This window comes from Mobula hypostoma, chromosome 6 (genome assembly GCF_963921235.1).
Source record: "Mobula hypostoma chromosome 6, sMobHyp1.1, whole genome shotgun sequence".
NCBI lineage: Eukaryota > Metazoa > Chordata > Chondrichthyes > Myliobatiformes > Myliobatidae > Mobula > Mobula hypostoma.
Genome location: NC_086102.1, coordinates 174302194 through 174322422, shown reverse-complemented (window position 1 = coordinate 174322422; position 20229 = coordinate 174302194).

The window sequence follows — 20229 nt, the reverse complement described above, 5'->3', positions numbered from 1 at the left end:
CAACAACTTGCTCTAAAAACTCATTCCTTAGACACTCTACACATTCTCTCTCTTGAGGTCTAGTACTGGCCTGGTTTGCCCAATCCACTTTCATGTTAAAATCCCCAAAGATTACCATGACATTGCCCTACCTTTTCTATCTTCTGCTGTCATTTGTAATCCACATCCTGGCTGCTGTTTGGAGGCCTGTATACAACTGTCATTAGGGTCCTTTTACCCTTGCCATTTCTTAACTCAACCTATAGAAACTCTACACCTTCCAATCCTATATCATTCTTTTCTAATGAGTTAATATTATTTTTTATACACAGGGCCACACCACCCCCTCTGCCTACTAATCTATCTTTCCGATACACCGTATATCCTTGGACATTCAACTCCCAATGGCAGCCATCCTTTAGCCAAGTTTCAGAGATGGCCACAACGTCACACTTGCCAATCTGTAGCTGAATTTCAAGATCATCCATTTTATTTCTTATGCTGCACACGTTCATATACAACACTTTCAGTCCAGTATTTGTTGCTTTCTGTTTTAACTGTACCACGCCTCTATTGCCCTGTAACTCATCCCACTGGCTGTGATTATGCCTCATCTCCTGCCTGTCCTTTCTATCATCTCTGTTGCACGCTATCTTTGATTTATTTCTGTTTTCCCCTTCCTCAGCCCTATCACTCTGGTTCCTATCCCCCTGCCAAATTAGTTTAAGCCTTCCCTAATAACTCTATTAAACATGCCTGCTAGGATATTGGACCCCTTTGGGTTCAGGTGTAACCCATCCTTTTAGTACAGGTCATACCTCCCTCAGAAGGTGCCCCAATGATCCAGGAACCCGAAGCCCTGTCCCCTACACCAGTCTCTCAGCCACGCATTAATATGCCTGATCATGATATTCTTGCACTCGCTAGCACGTGGCACAGGCAGCAATCTGGAGATCACTACCTTGGAGGTCCTGCTTTTCGGCTTCCTACCCAACTCCCTGAATTCTCTGTTCAGAGAGAGTTCTCTCTTGTAATTCTCTTTGCTTCCTTTGCTCCTCGAAAATTATTGACCATCTGAGGTCCAACTAGAACACTGATTTTAAAAGAACCATTTATAAAGGGCCATAGGTATGTAATGAACCATCATGGAATATTGCAGCTTTAGGTTGTGCTTCAACAGTAGTCCGAATATTTGTGTTACATTTCTATGATGCTCTAAGGTTGTTACACCCAGGGGAGCTAGTGAGGATAAGCTCCCACTAACTACCAAGTGCTCCCAATGGCGTGCGCCTCAAATGGCCTCTGTCAACCTGTCCGGCTCCTGGTTTTTCACATGTGGCTTAGCTACTAAGCCCAACGGAACCATTTCTACTGACAGAAGAATGGGCAAAGGTGGGTAACTGGCACCTTAAAATGAGGGGCTTCGGTCAAGTGGCGTTCATCAGCCATGGTTGGCAGCTCATCGAGGAGAAGGAAAACTCTGATCTCCAACCTCCACTGCCTTGCAGCTATACTCACTCATGGGGAAGGTTTTAGGAGTAAACCCTGAGGAGAAGTCCAGAGATGGAGACCCTATGGCAGACCTACGTTGAGTTCAAAACTGACTGGCACTCCTGTGATGTCATTGGTGCCAAACTGTGTTGGTCTCTGCTGTTCCTTCGGATTCATCAGCTGCGGGGAGAGGGCCAGCCTGCTACATGGACAACAGCTTGCTCTTGATACTGTGCTGCCCTAGCTTGCGTTTAACATAGACAGCTAGGAGGCAACATCCACGGTCAACCCTGCATCAACTTGTCATTTGGCAACTAAGCAACATGCCATTGTAGAATACTTAAAGGCAGTGTTAATCCTTCAAGGGTACTTAATTGGATATAAATTGCTTTGAAGTATCTAAACATTGTGAAAAGTCATTATTTCTTTCTCATGTTATTAGCATAATGTGTCACGGGATGGAGATAGGTCTCTACCAAAGAAGGTGTAAAGCACTCCTCTCCTCTGCTAGCCTGCAGAGCACCCTTGGGCAAGATGTAGCACCTGCTTAGCCCCCCAGTCATGGTGACGTGAAGCCACGGGAGCAGGTGGTAGATGGTCATATGAGCAGCTGGTGCATATGACAAGTCCTGGTTATGCGACCACTGACGCCAGGCAGGTAATCTCTGAAGAGCATTGACAATGGCTGGGGTCAGCTGTCTTGTAAAGACACAGCCCAGAAGAAGGCAATGACAAACCACTTCGCCAAGAACAATCATGGTCAAACAACATGATCGCCCACGTCACATAAAAAGACGGCACATAATGATGGTGATGATGTTATTAGTACCATTTAGAGCAGTGGTTCCCAACCTTTTTACGTCACAGAACAATACCATTAAGCAAGGGATCCATGGACGCTAGTTTGGGAACCCCTGAATTAGAGGAATATACCTAATTTCTGTCTTAAGAATTGAGCAGTAAGTGAAATTCTCTCAGGGTGCAGGGGGTTATTAAGGAAGGCGGTGACCTTGTTAAGACTTCCTTATGTAATTATAATAAATAAAAACAGGAAATGTTGAAGCAGCAGGTCAAGTCACATCTTGTAGAGAATTAATGTTGCAAGTTGTTCTACAGATGATGACTGACCTCCTGAATATTTTTTGTATTTTCTGTTTTACTTCGGCTTTCTAGTAACCAGTGCAAGTTGAGCCTGTGGTGTGTTTTGGGATGCAGAAGCTGAGAATAACATGTCAATGAAAATTAGCATGAACGTTGACTTCTCAAACTTCCGCTAACGCCCCACCTCCCCCTCGTATCCCATCCGGTATTTATTTATATACACATATTCTTTTTCTCTCTCTCTCTCCTTTTCCTCCCTCTATCCCCTCACTATACCCCTTGCCCATCCTCTGGTTTTTCCCCACTCCGCCCTTTTCTTTCTCCCTAGGCCTCCTGTCCCATGATCCTCTCGTATCCCTTTTGCCAATCAACTGTCCAGCTCTTGGCTCCATCCTTCCCCCTCCTGTCTTCTCCTATCATTTTGAATCTCCCCCTCCCCCTCCCACTTTCAAATCTCTTACTAGCTCTTCCTTCAGTTAGTCCTGACGAAGGGTCTCGGCCTGAAATGTCGACTGTACCTCTTCCTAGAGATGCTGCCTGGCCTGCTGCATTCACCAGCAACTTTTATGTGTGTTGCTTGAAATTCCAGCATCTGCAGATTTCCTCGTGTTTGTATTTTTAAATTCACTACTGCGAAGCCCCTTCCGGTGATGCCTACACTGAAGAAGTTTAAATCTTCTCTTCAACAGGAGTTCAGTGAAACCATCTCTCACTCCTCCCCAGCTATAATTTCTTCAGCTGTTCAACTTTTCGACCACATTTTGACTCAGACTCGCTATCACAGCCATATATTCTTACTTGGAACGTGTCTCTGCCGCCAACTTACTCCAGTTGGCTTTAGCAACACACATAAAAGTTGCTGGTGAATGCAGCAGGCCAGGCAGCATCTCTAGGAAGAGGTACAGTCAACGTTTCGGGCCGAGACCCTTCGTCAGGACTAACTGAAAGAAGAGATAGTAAGAGATTTGAAAGTGGGAGGGGGAGGGGGAGATCTGAAATGATAGAAGACAAGAGGGGGAGGGATGGAGCCAAGAGCTGGACAGTTGATTGGCAAAAGGGATATGAGAGGATCATAGGACAGGAGGCCTAGGGAGAAAGGAAAGGGTGGGGGGGGAAAAAGCCCAGAGGATGGGCAAGGGGTATCCACGGCCTCCTCTATTGTAAAGATGAAGCCACACTCAGGTTGGAGGAACAACACCTTATATTCCGTCTGGGTAGCCTCCAACCTGATGGCATGAACATTGACTTCTCAAACTTCTGCTAATGCCTCATCTCCCCCTTGTACCCCATCCGGTATTTATTTATATACATACATTCTTTTTCTCTCTCTCCTTTTTCTCCCTCTGTCCCCCTCTATACCCCTTGCCCATCCTCTGGTTTCCCCCCCTCCCCGCTTTCTTTCTCCCTAGACCTCCTGTCCCATGATCCTCTCATATCCCTTTTGCCAATCAACTGTCCAGTTCTTGGCTCCATCCCTCCCCCTCCTGTCTTCTCCTATCATTTTGGATCTCCCCCTCCACCTCTCAAATCTCTTACTAGCTGTTCTTTCAGTTAGTCCTGACGAAGGGTCTCGGCCTGAAACGTCGACTGTACCTCTTCCTAGAGATGCTGCCTGGCCTGCTGCGTTCACCAGCAACTTTTATGCGTGTTGCTTGAAATTCCAGCATCTGCAGATTTCCTCATGTTTGCGTAGAAGAAGATTTGCTTTTTCGGGGGACCTCAGTGACAGCAAAGTATTTATGAGGTGTAGCTAATGTTGAACGTTAAATATGCAGCAATTTTATTTTAATCATTTCCGAAACTAATTTGTGCACAGCAAGTTCTGCCCCACCACCACCCCCACCTTCAAACAAAATGTGAACAGGAACCAGATCTGTTTCTTCATTGTGACTGAGGAATAAATACTAATATTGGCCATGATAGTGCAGCAAATTCTCATGCTGCATATGAGAACATAAGGTATCGTCAACCAAGCCTGCTCTATCACTCAGTTTGGTTATCTACTCTACAGTCTTTCCTGCAGCCCCTGTGATACCCTTGGTGATCAAAATCTATCAAGCTATAACACATTTTACATTTGTATCTATCTGAGAGAACAGGTATGGCCAGGGCTTAATACAGAGAGGTACGATGTGCAGTATTTGCAAATTTTAGACTCAATCCCACGCTAATGTGTTTAGTGACACTTACTGTGCAAATGTCTTAGGCATGCTAGCTACATAATTGTGCCGCAGATATTTGCATAGTACTGTAGATCCACATCTTCCGACCTGATGCAAAGCTACAACCAGAGTTGTCTGGAGATCAATTGATCTAGATTAACTTTGATCAGAGCTGTTTCACTACTTCAAGTATACATTTTAATTGCTTGGAGTATTTCTTGGTCTTTCTCTATCTCCCTCACTCTTTCCCTCTATCTCTATATTTCTTTCTATTTATCTTTCCCTATAAAACTCTATCTCAATCTTTGTCTCTCTATATATTTCTCTCTGTCCTTCCCTCATAGAATGACACATAATCACTAACAAGAGAGAATCTGCAGATGCTGGAAATCTAAGCAACACATGCAAAATGCTGGAGGAACTCAAGAGGCCAGACAGCATCTATGGAAAAAAGTACAGTCAACGTTTTAAGCCGAGACTGTTTTGGCCCAAAATGTTGACTGTACTTTTTCCCCATAGATGCTGTCTGGCCTGTTGAGTTCCTCCAGCATTTTCTTTGCTTTGCACACATAATCACTTTTTTTTCACATTATTTCCCACTTCATGTTTATCTTTCTTCCTCCATCTGTGACTAACTCTCCCACTATGCACTTACTTTTTCACTCTGATTTGTCATTCCTTTCTTCTCCTTTGTCCCTCAGACTCCTTCCTTTCCAGCAAAAACTGACTACTGGAACTCAAAGTAACAGTAACAGTTGAGGAAAGTTGGCATTTAATATTTCAAGTCAAAATGAAATCCAGATGATGATTCTTCCTCCAAAATGTCAAGTGTTCATTTCCCTCCTTGGATACTGCCTGACCGCTTTTATACTGTTGTGGGCTGTATCAAAAGGGGCGATGAATCAGCATACAGGAGACAAAAAGAAAACTTGGCTGTGTGGTGTAATAACCACATCTTCTCACTCAATGTCAATAAGACCAAGGAACTGATAGACTACAGGAGAGGGAAACCAGAGGTCCATGACTTATTAATCATTGGAGGATCAGAGCAGGGGAGGGTCAGTAACTTTAAATTCCTGAGTGTCACTATCTCAGAGGACTGTTCAAGACTCATCATATAACTATTATTGCGAAGAAAGCACAACAGTGCCTCTACTTCCTCAGGAGTGTGAGGAGGTTCAGCATGTTATCGAAAATCTTGGTAAGCTCCTATAGATGTGTGGTGGAAACTGTGCTGACTGGCTGCATTACGGACTGGTATAGGAACAGCAATGCCTTTGAGCAGAAAATATTCCAAAATATAGTGGATTCAGCCCAGTGTATCACGTGTAAAACCCTCCCAACCGTTGACATCTACCTGAAATGTTGCCATAGAAGAGCAGCATCCATCATCAAAGATCCTCACCACCCAGGCCGTGCTCTTCTGGCACTGCTGCCATCAGGTGGAAGATACAAGAGGCTCAGGACTCACACCACCAGGTTCAAAAACCATCAGGCTCTCAAACAAAAGGGGATAGCTACACTCATTTAAACACCCTGTTATATTGTTATTGCATGCTTGTTATTTATTGCTATTGACTTAAATCTGCATTTGCATGGTTTGTTTCCGGTTAACAGTTCCTGGTGTTTATAGTTTACAGTTGCTGTTCTATAGATTTGCTAGGTATGCCTGCAGGAAAAGAATGGTGACATGTATGCACTCTGATAATAAACTTTACTTCGACCTTCTGAACTTCGAAGTGCTGATTTCCTCCAGCGGTTAGTTTTTGCTCCAGATTCCAGCATCTGCAGTCTCTTGTTAAAAATTCAAAGCAAATTTATTATCAAAGTACATATATGCCATCATATACAACCTTAAGATTCATTTTCTTGCAGGCAATCACAGTAACACCATGAAACACAACAGAATCATGGTGAGAGCGCATCCAGCAGGACGGACAAACAACCCATGTGCAAATATGAAAGAGCAAAAATATCAGTAATAAATAAGTAAGCAATAAATATCGAGAAGATGAGGTGAAGAGCCCTTGAAATTGATTGCCCTTGAAAGAGTCCTTGAAAGTTCTTGTGTCTATCCTTGTTAGCTCTGTTAAGTGTATTCAGAATACTGCATACGAGATGACATCTGAATCTAGGTGGATAATGTTATTTATTAATTTCAATTATTTTATATAGTGCAGCTATAAGAAATCAATGTTCTCTCAGGTTAAAATGTATCACTTTCTTTTAGAAAAAAAAGCTGGATGTATATGAATGCACTTATTGGACTGTATCAACTGCATGTTTACAATCTACTCTGTAAACGGAATGCTTGGTTGGAAACTGTAATCAGTTAATTAATAACCTCCAAACACAGCACTTTTATAAAATCCTGCCTGAACTGTACATTACAGCTCTTGGAAAAGTTGAACAAACTAGTACTCTTTGAAACAGAGCCTCAGGTAATCTCATGCATTAACTTTATATTAAGGGTGTGACCTTTTGAGCTTTTACCCTTAAATCTGGCTTAAATAAGTTCATTTAGATCTGATCCCTTATATATGTGCTTTGTAGGTTAGCCAGGAACTCGGGCATACATAGACATCCATCTGCCTAACAAAATCTGTATTTTAATTACTAAAGTATTGATCCAAAAAATACTAAACAATGTAATTATATATTGTATTTAAAAACTGAAGCATATTTGCAAGATTTATGTCAAATTATACTGCTAGCAGTTTGGTTTTTGACTGCAAATCTAAATAATATAAACAAGTGGTTTAGAAGGGCTCTGGTATAAAGTAAATAACAGATTACAGTAACATTCAACATTGTATTAAAATTAGAAACTATAGTATATCAAGTCCTGACCTAATAGTATACTAACCTGTGTTGGACTGTGTATCTAACTATACAACCAGACAGGTGGTGTAATATTAAAACTGGTATTCCCACATCTACTGAGTATTCACAGAGCACTCAGTGGAAAACAGAAATCTACCCACTCACCATTTAGCTTGTATCGTCTCCTATTGAACATGCAGATGGCATGGCGGTCCCAGATTTCATTTTAGTTAATCTAATCCCTGCACTGCTCCCACTAGAAAGGAGGGCATTAGCAGCCATATGTCAACCAGATTTGTCAAATTATTCATTACAATTAATTGCTGTTCTCACTTAGGCCTTTAAGGCTGTGAATTGCTCTGAATTCTATTGCAAACACAAAATTATGAGTAAAAGACTTTAGCCCTGTCATTCAAATTTCACGCTGACCTTTATCTTTCTTTTGCTTTCACTATGGGTGTAGAGCTGTAAGCTTTATAATTGGTTTTCCATTTCTTTCTTGCTGTAGGTGGACCATTGGGCTGGCCAGTCTGTTTGACCACAAAACAGGAGGAAAAAAAACCCTGTGGTTCCCATCAGACACTATTTAACGTTACAGGATATTATATACCCTAATAATGTCAAAAAAGCTGCATGTCTTTAAATTTTGCACTATTTGCTAATTACACTTCCAGCTGGCTTTCTCTTGAACCAGGTTTTCAATTTTCTTTCAGAGTCCTTGCTTCAAAAAGCTTATTTTTTATTTGTCCACGTTAAAACATTTCAACAAGTAATCTACAGGTGTCTTAGAAAGTAGTGCATTTCCAAATTATTGTGTAATGTCAGAATCACTTTAGAATTTGTATAAAATATAAAAGTTTATTGACTTAAGTAATTATACCTACTTAATAAATTACCAAATAAAACAAGGATGTGATGACAGCAGTATGTTAGGTCCCATTAGAAAAATGAATTTTAAAATTCCGAGTCATAAAAACTCGATACCAACGTTAAGGTGACTAAAGCATCAGAAAAGCAAATGACATACATCACAAAAAGTTTTTTATCATGTGCACATTTTGGAGATCTTTGTAAATCTCATCCCTTTATTCAAACTTAACGTGATGAAAATGGTCTACATTTCCTTCATTGCTCATGTCTCCTGAAACTCAGCTGTGTAGGTTATCTTTGTGCCTTTAAACAGAGTTGGTCAGGTTTCAAAGAGGTCATGCACAAAATTCATAATTTCACTTCTTTTACATCTTAATTAATCCAGAGTGCTTTCGTTTAAGAAATAATTCAGCACTTACAGAGTGAAAAAATAGAAAATGATCTGTTTGATTTTATTCCATTACACAGTTCTTTTCAGATTACCTTTAGGTTCCTTTTTCATTATTTGGATATCTAATGAGCATTCCTTCCTAACCCATAAAATTATATTTTATAGTGATTAGATCACTAAAACTGAATACATTGAGGAAGCAAGAGACAAAATGACATATTTCTTCTGTTTCCAGGCAATTTTCCAATAAATCACTAAGCAAAGTTCATAGCCTCACCAGGCCCACCATTTTCACCAGCACTACGAGCTTGCTTCATTTCAGCAAAGGCTGTAAACAGCAATCAAGCAAGATGGGATTACAACTGCTTTGTGATTTCTAGTTTGTGTGCAGGGAGTTGAAACTGAGCTGAACGAGTGAACATTAATTAAAGGTGTGAGCAACAAATTAATTTTTTTTAAAGGCACACTCTCATGAAAAAGTGTTTGCAAAATCATTGTTTTCAAACATCATGGTGATGTACTGTAAATCATGTTGAAACACAGTATCAAGCCTTTTGTGAGTAAAATAACTGTGACTATAATAGTAATGTATCCTCACAAAATAATGGCATTGCTTTCACAAGCTTTGTTTCATGAAAGCAATGCTTATTTAGAAATTAAAGACAGGAACATCTTGGCATCCAGAATTTTAGTCAAAAAGAAACAAAATGAAAAACAAATCCTTGTTCCTCCAACCGGTAATTTCAATTAACCAGAATGAACTGATTGAGACATCCACAAATTTTATCTGGGGTGCCTAAGACGTTTGCACAGTATTGTAGTTTTTGTATGAGTGCACTGTATTGCCACCACAAACAAAAAAAACAAATTTCGTGACAGATGTGAGTGATGATAAACCTGACTATGATATGGGTCTCTAATGTGGACTGAAAGTGGCAAGGGTGCAGGGAGAGGGGAAATCATGGTTGGGAAAAGGGGAAGGGAGAGGGGAGGGAGTGAGAAGCACCAAAGAGCCATTCTGTAATGATCAATAAACTAATTGTTTGGAATCAAATGACCTTGCCTGGTGTTTCAGGGCTGGGCGTGTCTGCACCTGCGCGCACTCCCTGTCACTGGCACTCCTCTCTGCCACCTGTCCCATACCCCCTCCCGCGGCGCTCCACCCTCACCCGTTCCCAACATCCTTTCCTCCGGCTAAATTTACAAACTCACTTTACTCCACATTGACAAATACAGTATTGTACAGAAGTCTTGGACAGCCTAACTCTATACATGTACCTCAAACTTTTGAACAGTACTATATAATAATTACTTAGAAAAGAGTGAGAAACTAAAATATTTCTATTGCGTTTGGACCTAGATTATGATCAAATACATCAAGTGACTTTTCTCTTTTACTTCACTCAGCAACATTCATGCCATTTGTAGTCCTGACGAAGGGTCTCGGCCTGAAACGTCGACTGCACCTCTTCCTAGAGATGCTGCCTGGCCTACTGCATTCACCAGCAACTCTTATGCATGCCATTTGTTACTTGGTTTTAACTTTCTTCATTCAAAGTGCTGACCTTTGTACATTGCTGGCACCTTACAACTTGTTAGATGATGAGACCAGAAAGATTTTGAGTGAACTGTTTGGCAGGTATGGAAGAACTATTGATACTAACATTTTTTTCAGATACAAGATAACTATCCTGCTCCTCATCAAGTTATCTTCAATGAACGCACTAGATAATATTCTTCTGTGAATTAGCATTACCAAAATAGGTTATTGACTATAACATGATGGTTTTACTCGATGGACAGACAAATGCCACTTTGAATAAATGTTTCTGAACTACTAAAATGACTTAATAGCACATTTGAGGTGGATCGGTAGCGTGGTAGTTAGCACGATGCTTTACAGTGCCAGCAACCTAAGTTCAATTCCCGTCGCTATCTATAAGGTGTTTCTGCCTTCTCCCCGAGACCATCAGATGCTCCTGTTTCCTCCCACAGTCCAAAGGCTTACTGGCTGATATGTTAATTGATCATTGTAAATTGCCCTGTGATTAGGCCAGGACTAAAACCAAGGGATTGCTGGGTGGTGTAGCTTGAAAGGCCAGAAGGGCCTATTCCTTGCTCTATATCAATAAAATAAAATTTAAAATATTTTTCCTCTACTACTATCTTGTCATTATACAATAATGTGAAAGTCACAGTGATTAAATGGTAACATTGGATTAACATTCTGAGCAGGCTGATTGGGTGAAATCAAAATTTTGTTGAATTGGTCAGCTTTCAATGTGGGCCCCATAAAAGAGGATATGTGGATTGCATCAACAGTGCCTCTCAAAAGCAATAGAATGCATAAAGATATTGTTTAAATTCACAGACAAAATATCATGTCACCACGTTTCTCAACTGAGGAACCCAGTGGGTTGCTTCAGTCAGTTACATGAATAATATTCCTAAATTAATTAAAATAATTGAGTCATTATGCATAGCAATGTTCCCCCTATATTTTTTTATTGCAGTGTGGGTTAACCATTGCTTCGAACAGGAAATTTACACATGGCCTGAAAACTGCACTGCACTGCACTTTAATAAAACATTATATAAAAGAAAATTACAGCTGGGTGGCAACGAAGGCTATGTGCGCAGAAGCACTTCAGTTACTGCGCGGCTGTGTACCCATGCAAATTAGAGGGAACTATGTGCTTAACTTATTGCAAATAGTTGAAACTTTATTGCATTTTTTTCTAAGCATTACAACAGTATTTGACTTTAATAGATACATATTTTTTAATTAATACAAAGTAGTAACACATAATATTGAGAAAACAGCAAGCTATAATGACTATTTAAAATATATAACGCAAACAACAGGAATTCTGCAGATGCTGGAAATTCAAGCAACATACATCAAAGTTGCTGGTGAACGCAGCAGGCCAAGCAGCATCTGTAGGACAGATGCTGCTTGGCCTGCTGCGTTCACCAGCAACTTTGATGTATGTTATTTAAAATATATATTGTTTTTTGTTACTAAACTAAGGAAAAATATTGCTAGCATTTTTAGATCATAACACTTACATTCAGTTCCTTTACTGTTCAGTGCTCAGGTATGATATGGTACATGTTTCCCAGTGTTTAAGGTGGGTGTGAGTACATTCAGCATCTGTATTAGATAAAAGTGAGTGAAAAGAAAACCTGTGTACGACATGCATTGCCTTATATAAGAAAAAAAACCTCAAGTTATATTTTATAATCATATTAGAATATTTTCTTAGGAAGTTTCAGTCAAAGAGAGCGAGAGAGATTAGTGATAACAAGGCAGATTAAGAAAACAAAAATTCCTCAGATCAAGACAACTTTAATACAAAACCAAGAAGATGTTCCCTATTTTCAAATATTGCACAGATTCATTTTTATACATCAACATACACTATAAAATCAACTTTCAGACTGCATATTTTACATTTACTTATTTTAATTATTACATTTTTAGGAGAAACTCCAAAACCATATTTTTGACGTAGTTTGTTTCACAATTACTTTTCTATCTGTTCCATGTGTGTCGGCTCATTTCAAATGAAATGCTGGACATTAAGTTTTAAGCTAAGTGCTGACAGTAACATTTTATTATTGTGCCCATTTCCTATGTTACAACACCCTAGACTTTTCATGTTCTATGTTTTACCTTCTGCTCATACTTAATATCTATACATGGTTTGCATGTCCAATTCACAATCTTCAGCTCTGATCACTATCTTTTGGCAAATATATTTTTGTTTTAAAACTTAAAGTGCCCGTTTTTATTTAATTTAAAAGGTCCTGACATTGAAATAGCCTTTAATTTAAACCAAGCTAATAATTTTGACATTCTAACACATTACTTCATTCTAAACATGCACACAAAGAAAGACAGAATGACTGTTGCAGTGAGTCCTTTAATGCCTTGTTTTTTTTATTAGTGTTTTGTAAAGACTGTCAATTTAAATTCAGCAATTCCAAGTGGGCACAAAGCTGAGATTTCTCGCCCTTCATTACTTGAACATTTGCACATTAGATTTCAATATGTTGACCACTAAAGGTCACCACCATCTTTGAGCCTAAGATGGAAAATAAACTTTCTAATATCTGGAAGGCAGTAAATAATAACTCACGGTTGGTATTCTGTGAGCACATCACTTTCAATTCACAATAATATTTCAGAGTGATATGATATAAATTGAACAAGTCATCAACTATTATTTATTGCAAACTATTCAATTGAATTTATTTCACCTTAATGTAAATATAAATAAGATTAATGATCAACTAGTTAATCAGTTTTGATATTTATTTCTAAAGTACCTATTAAATGTTTATACAAACTTAATTAAAAAAGGCACCTCCATAAACGGGTTACCTAAAGCTGAAAAGCCTGTATTGTAAAATAAAATTTTCCAAGACAAAGTAAGCTTTTATCATAGTTTAAGAACAGTTGATTCAAAATCAAACTTCTAAATAATGAAATGTAAATGAAGTGTGTTGAAGACCAGTGCAATACTTTCTGATTTATTTCTAAAGGATAAGCTCCAGAAAACCAAACACCACCTGTTCAATTTTATGCTAGAAGATGTGACATACTCCAGGGAAGTCATACCCAGGTTAACAGGATTACTTTCAATCTTTTAATATTTAAATCTGTGACACCAGATCATTTTCAGTGAGCAGAAGATCACGATCATGTATTGAATTCCAGGTCTTACCTCCCTCAGATGGAAATGACGCCAGCAATGTGCCACTCAATTCATTCCAAACTCAAGCAGCAGTTCAGGAAAAAATTGGTCTGCATGGTCACGTGCTGATTAGCACAATGCTTTGCAGTAAGGTGAGCCAGTTCAGTCCTCCCGCTGCCTGTAAGCAGTCTGCACGTTCTCCACGCAACCGCCTGGATTTCCTCCAGGTGCTCTGGTTTCCTCCCATGGTCCAAATACATACTGGTTGGTAGGTTCATTGGTCATTGTAAATTGTTCAGTGATCAGGCTGGGATTAAATTGGGGGGGGGGTGGTGGAGGTTTGCGGGGTGGCACAGCTCAAAGGGTTGGAGGGGCCTATTCCGTGCTGTATCTCATTAAAATAAATAAAAGTAACTAAAATGAAAACTGCCAATTTTTGTGACAAAGCTTATAGTTTCACAGTGAAGCAGCTATGAAAATTATTATGCAAAATCTCTGGAGAAGGTAATTTTCTAAGAGTCTTTGGGAATATAATAGAAGGTTTGGGGCACTGACCAGATAACCACTCATTCCAAGGAGACTTGCTCATACGGTCATCTGGCCCTCGTTGACCAACAAGCGATAAATTGCAAACGTTGCTCCATTACAGCTCTGGTTCCAGCTCCACGGGACCAAGGCTGGCCGGACTGGTGGGAATGAAGTCATGGGGTGGGGGGCTAGAGCTTGAAAATAAATTCATCGTTTACCTTTAGGAGACTTGTCTGCTCTTCTGCTAGGCAGTCATTGAGAACTCCATTGGCGTCCTTTGCTAATCACAGGGCATGAATGTACATGTGTTCCTGACGTTACTGCACGATTCAGGTAAGCACTTCTGCTGCCGTGAACCCCGCAGGTAAAATACACTGGCAGATGCCTAAACAGTCAGTCAACCACAGGAGTTAAACATGAACCTCAAGTTTCTAGCAGCCGTCATTTGCATCACTAAACATTCTTTTGAGCAGCTCTCATGCTTTTTATTTTGTTACAGATTATCATTTACCTAACAATAACCAAATTCTTTTCTGAGGCAATATTTATTAGATAATTAAATGCAAAAATATTGCAAAGATTATTGAAATTCTTGTTTAAATAAGGCTGGCTTAATTTTCCCCCTTAAAATATGTATTTTGTTCATTTTCTTGAGAGCTTGACCCTCCTTATCTATGTCTCAATCCCCTTGACACTAGTAGCTAGTCAGTCTAGTTATTTCTGAGCACTGTTTTTATTGATTGAGTTAAAAAATATGTTTTCAACATATTCTGCTATATTAACATTACTTATCTCAAAACCACTTCTGGATAAAAGAGCAGTTCAATATGAAACTAATAACAAACATACCATGCATGTAAAGTGATAAACATGCCTACAGCATCAAAGAACAGAACAATTATATTTTATTATTCTGCAGAAGAGATCTAATGTTAATAGGCATCATTTCATTTAAGGGGAATCTTCACTCAGCCACAGATTTATTCTCTGCACTGTTGAAGCAGTGTATAAATATTGGAACTAAAACCTTTCTCTTGAAGACTCCAAAGATTTAAATTAGACCTGACACTCAGAGCTTGTGATACACCTAGTACATTCAGTTTGTTTTCAAAGTGTATTTACACATACTGGAAAACATCATGTTTTCATCCAACGAAATTGTACAGACTGTATCTTTCACTTGGTTTCCAGGGAGTAACACTTATAATATGGATGTAACAGGTTGTAATCTTCATAGAGTTGTTATGACAATCACTGAAAATCAAAAAGAAGCTGCAGACGCTGTTAATCTGAAATAAAAACAGAACACTGAAGAAAACTGAGGAGGTCAGAAAATGTCTGTGTAAAGAGAAACAGTTTACATTTTGGGCTAAGGATACTCCATTAGAGCTGGAACATTTTTTTCAATTCTATTGAAGAGTTTTGACCTGAAGAGGTTTCTCTTTCCACTGCTGAGTGTTTCAAAATTTTTCTGACTTTATGACATCCTGCTTAGCCTTCTGGACACTGTTTAATGCAAGCAGATATCTTATTCCACTATCTTGCGAAAAAAAAAGATACAAATTTTAATTGTAGGTGTATTTAAAATGTTCGTTCACCTTCTAATAAACTACTAAGCAATTATACTTCTTAAATATTTATAAAAATTAAATTCAAATCCTTATTTTTATTTGCATTTATTTCTATTCTTGTGCCTTGGAAAAATGTTTCTAAAGACCAGTTACAAACATTTATGCATCTTCAATTTAAGAGTAGTTTTTCAGAAATCAGTTCCCTAATGTCTTGAGCATGGCATATAAATAATGTATGCAGTTAGATTCATTGGAACAATTCAAAGCCAAATGCATTAATCCGGTAATATTAAGTCTTATTAATTTCATTTTTGATTTATACACATGGTGAATCCAAAACATATTTGGGACGTCAACGCAGACTGACACTAAACAGCTTAGGGAATTTACACTGTTTTTGAACTGCAGATGCTTAAAAATTTAATTGTGTTGTCCTTTGACAGGAACCCTGATACATATGATAAGAAATAGCTGCTGAGGTCAAAGTGACAAGCTGTCGTAAACTAACTGTCATGTGGCTTCTAAGCAGATAGACAGTTCCCACAAGCATATCCAACTTCTGGTTGAAAAGGTTAAAATCCTCCTAAGCAGACATGTTAGCCAACAGCAGCATACAAAAGCAACTTTTTTTTTCTCACTCTTCTGTCAATTATTGCCAGTTGCATGAATTTAGTCTCGTATTGTACAATCCTGGTATTGCTAGACAAGTCTGTCATGTCTTCTTCTTCAAACTACAATAAATCAGTTAACCATTGCTTCGCTGTAATTGCCTATGTGTGGTCCAACTCACAGCAAAGACATTTTTGATTATAGGGAAAGTTGTTCACACTCCATGAAAATGGGATTAAAGACATTATCATAGCTGTAATTAATGAAACAAAATGAGGTAAACATACTGTTTCCAGAACAATTACTGCTTACTTATACATAATCACTACAGAAACACTGAATATGTGCAGTAACAGCTGTCTGTTATTGAAAGTAAAATGGCACAGCAAATAGATTATTAAGGATGTCCAAAGAATGAACCACATCATGAACTGCTCAGTGGTATGGTAAAACAAAGGAATTTATTTACCCAAGTGGCTACAAAGCTACATTAAAGAATCAAAATCTGATATAATTATAGCATGGTGTTATATTCAGTGTGCTATGGGTATACGTACCTTAATTTATGCTCTGCCAAATCACATGAGGTGCAAGAACCAAGAATGCAGCTCACATTGCAGATATTGTCCATCCTGTAATGTCTTTCAGATGAACAGAATGAAGCAGGCACTATTCATTTGGCAAAATAAATATTACATTTGAAGCTTTAAAAATATGATTTTTGAATGGACGTAATAGTTTCAGTGTTCTGCCTTTATAAAGTATCATACAAAATTGGATATTCCTTAATTTGCAGAAAATGCTAAATCGTATAGATAAGTACATTCTGTCTAATATATTTAACTTTGGAATGTTAGCTACTGTCACAATTGCAGGAATATATAGTGCAGTCATAATAAAGACACTTTAGTCTTTAAATCTCTAAACTCCCGAAACATTGTGTATTCTCTTATATTATCCACTTAATATGTACATAGTGAAATAGGAAAAATTGCAATTATAAATATTTAACCCTGTCAGCTGTTTACAGATTTTCCATTAATTGCAAAGGAAATTAATTTGTCTTGGGTCATCCTGGGGCGAAGGAGTACATTGAAAAGTATATTTCATGGAACAGATATTGAAAGGATGGAAGAACGCAAAAAATGTAAAACTGTCAAATTTTCCACATAAGAGAATGCAAACCGGGCAACAATTTACTCATATAACCAGTAACTGTTAATTATTATCATGAATAACATGGAGAAGTTTTAAATAAACATGCACAATTATATCTTAAACAGCTAATGTGTTTATAACCAAAGTCCTGTTCATGTATCTCACATTTTATTTACATAACTTGTGGGTTTATATTTCCATTTACCTCTATACTGATCAAAGAGCAGAAGCTTTCTTTTCTGGTGTTAGTTCTTCTAAGTCTTATCCACCGGTACAGCAAGAACTGAACCATTAGACTAATGTTCCTCGTATTTTAATTGCTTTTGTAAACAAACATTCACTATTGAACTCGAAGAAGCCAAGCAGAAAATTGACCACCAATATCTCTGCTTTGCTATAAGATTTCTTAGTTTGCAAGGAACAGGGTCAAGAACTGCTGTTTTAAATCCATCCCAAAATTATGGTCTAATTTTTTTCTTTATTCTTTAGTTGTCTGTGGGACTTCAGTCAAACATGTAAGTGCTGTTACTGTTCAGTTACAAAGGCAGCATTAACAGAAGTTGGATGTAGGCAAGAATGTAGGCTTATGCTGCTAAGGGATATTTCTTCCCACTTCTATTTAAATAGCATAAGCAATTTGTGTCACAGTCATAAAACCTTTTTTGCATCATAAGCAGCACAGAAGTTTTATTTGTTCCAAAAAATGTAAAGCATTTTAGTTTTCCCATCCTACATAACCCACAGTCACCAAAGCATTTTAAGCTCTTTTATTGGAAACAGAACATGCATAGGAACTAGTTTGTATCCTGGAGATAACCACTTACTTAAAATAATTAAAGATATTGCAATTATATGCACAATATACACTGTTGATTAGACATCCATGATATGTAATACATTCTAAGAAAAAACTAATGATTCAAAACAACACACACAATATAAAATGTATCCCAAAATTTATTTGAATTAGACTTAAATTTTCAAACTTATTCAATCATAAGCATTATTTATGATTATTATTGAGTTTTAAATTATTTACAGTTCATTAAATAATTTTACTATGATTACTGATAATGCTCCTTTCTAACTTTTTTGCGAAGTCCAAAACATGGTGCTCTTTTATACCAAAGTGCATACATTTTGAATATTCTTAGAAATATTCACAGACTTGTGTACTGAATTATTCAGGGTATTCCTCTTTACGCTTTTTCAGTGTGTCTAAAGGGTTAAGGTACTGCGGCTAACTATTGATATCATGCTGTGTAACTTTCAGTATTTACAAAAGACTGGATAAAGATCCCTCTTAATTTATACAGTAAACCTGTCAAGCGAGTCTGTATCCTGTAAACTGAGGCACAGTCAGTTACCTCCGCGTGGTTTGTACAAACCAACATCATAACAAGAGTGTTTACGGAAAAAGCAGAGGCACTGAAGCAGAAAGGGCTTAGCTCTGATCAGACCTCTCTTCCACCTTTATTCTTCACTGTTCACATTGAAATGCAAATATCAGTGCAGGGTTTCCACTGCTATGCCACTCACAAATTGAAAAGCAGTTTTTATCTATGCAAATGTAAGCATGGTAATTGAAGTTAATCAATCAATGCTAGCTTTCACTAAAACCTTGAACATGATTGAATAAAGTAATTATCATTCAGCAGAAAATGATGAAGTTGTAGACAGCATGAACCTTATTAAAGGAGGATTTTGAGTCACAATGGCTTAATTTAGCTAACAGCCAAGCCTTAGCCGAAGCAACATACTACCAATGTAGTCTAGAATTGTATCATGAAAAAGCCTGTGAATGCTTTTTCTTAAACAATACCAGATTAGTAAAAGTACTTGTTACAGTGAAATGTGTAAGCCATAATTAACATGCTTCTTTACACTTTCAAGTCCTCTTAATAGACTTCTGGACAAAATTTACATGAAATCTTAAATTGTTGGCAGTGCTAGAAAAAATTTTAAAAATGCTACTTCTCAAGAAATTATAGTCATGTGACTTCCTTTGCAATTGTCCATTTTCAACGGAACCTCAGGCCTTTCAACCTGCCAAAGCAGCCTCATTCTTTTCACTAATCCACAATAGTTTCAGTCTGAATCATAAAGTCCATCTTCACATTATAAAAACTTTGTTTAAACATGATATAAAACCCAGATTCAATTAGAATTATCATTTTGTTATACTGATAAATTCTCTTTATATACTAAAACAGTCGGATTCTAGATATCAATGGCATTTCTACAATTTTGCAGTCATTGGCACCAACACACTGCTTAAGCCTCTGATGCACTATTGCCAAAACATAAAGTTGCTGGGGCATGGTCTGCATTGGTGCAGCAAAGTATATCAATGCCGCTCCGGGTGGGTGGCGATAGAAATGCCATTACTATTATCAGGATACAGCACAGATTCACCAGGAGGAAGCCGAGGCTAAAACAGTTCAATTATGAGCACAGGTTGCATAGATTTTTATTCCCTTGAGTACAGAAGATTAAGAGGTAGTCTAATTGAGGTGTTTAAGATTATTAAAGGATTTGATGGGATAGATTGAGAGAAACTATTTCCTCTGGTGGGGGAATTCAGAACAAGGAGGGGAAACCTTAAATGTAATGCAGAAGTAATGTCCGAAGGCACATCTTCCATCAAGAGGTAATGGCAATCTCTACTGAAAAAGTTGGGTCAATTAAAAAAAAACAGGACAAAGACTGATCTTCTTACATTACCATATCATTAAGGGTATGGAAGCAAAGTGACAAATGGTGTTGCTACGGATTAGCTAATTGAAAATGGAATGATTTTGAGGGCTGAATGGCCTACTTGTGTTGATTAAGTTTATGACTGTTCA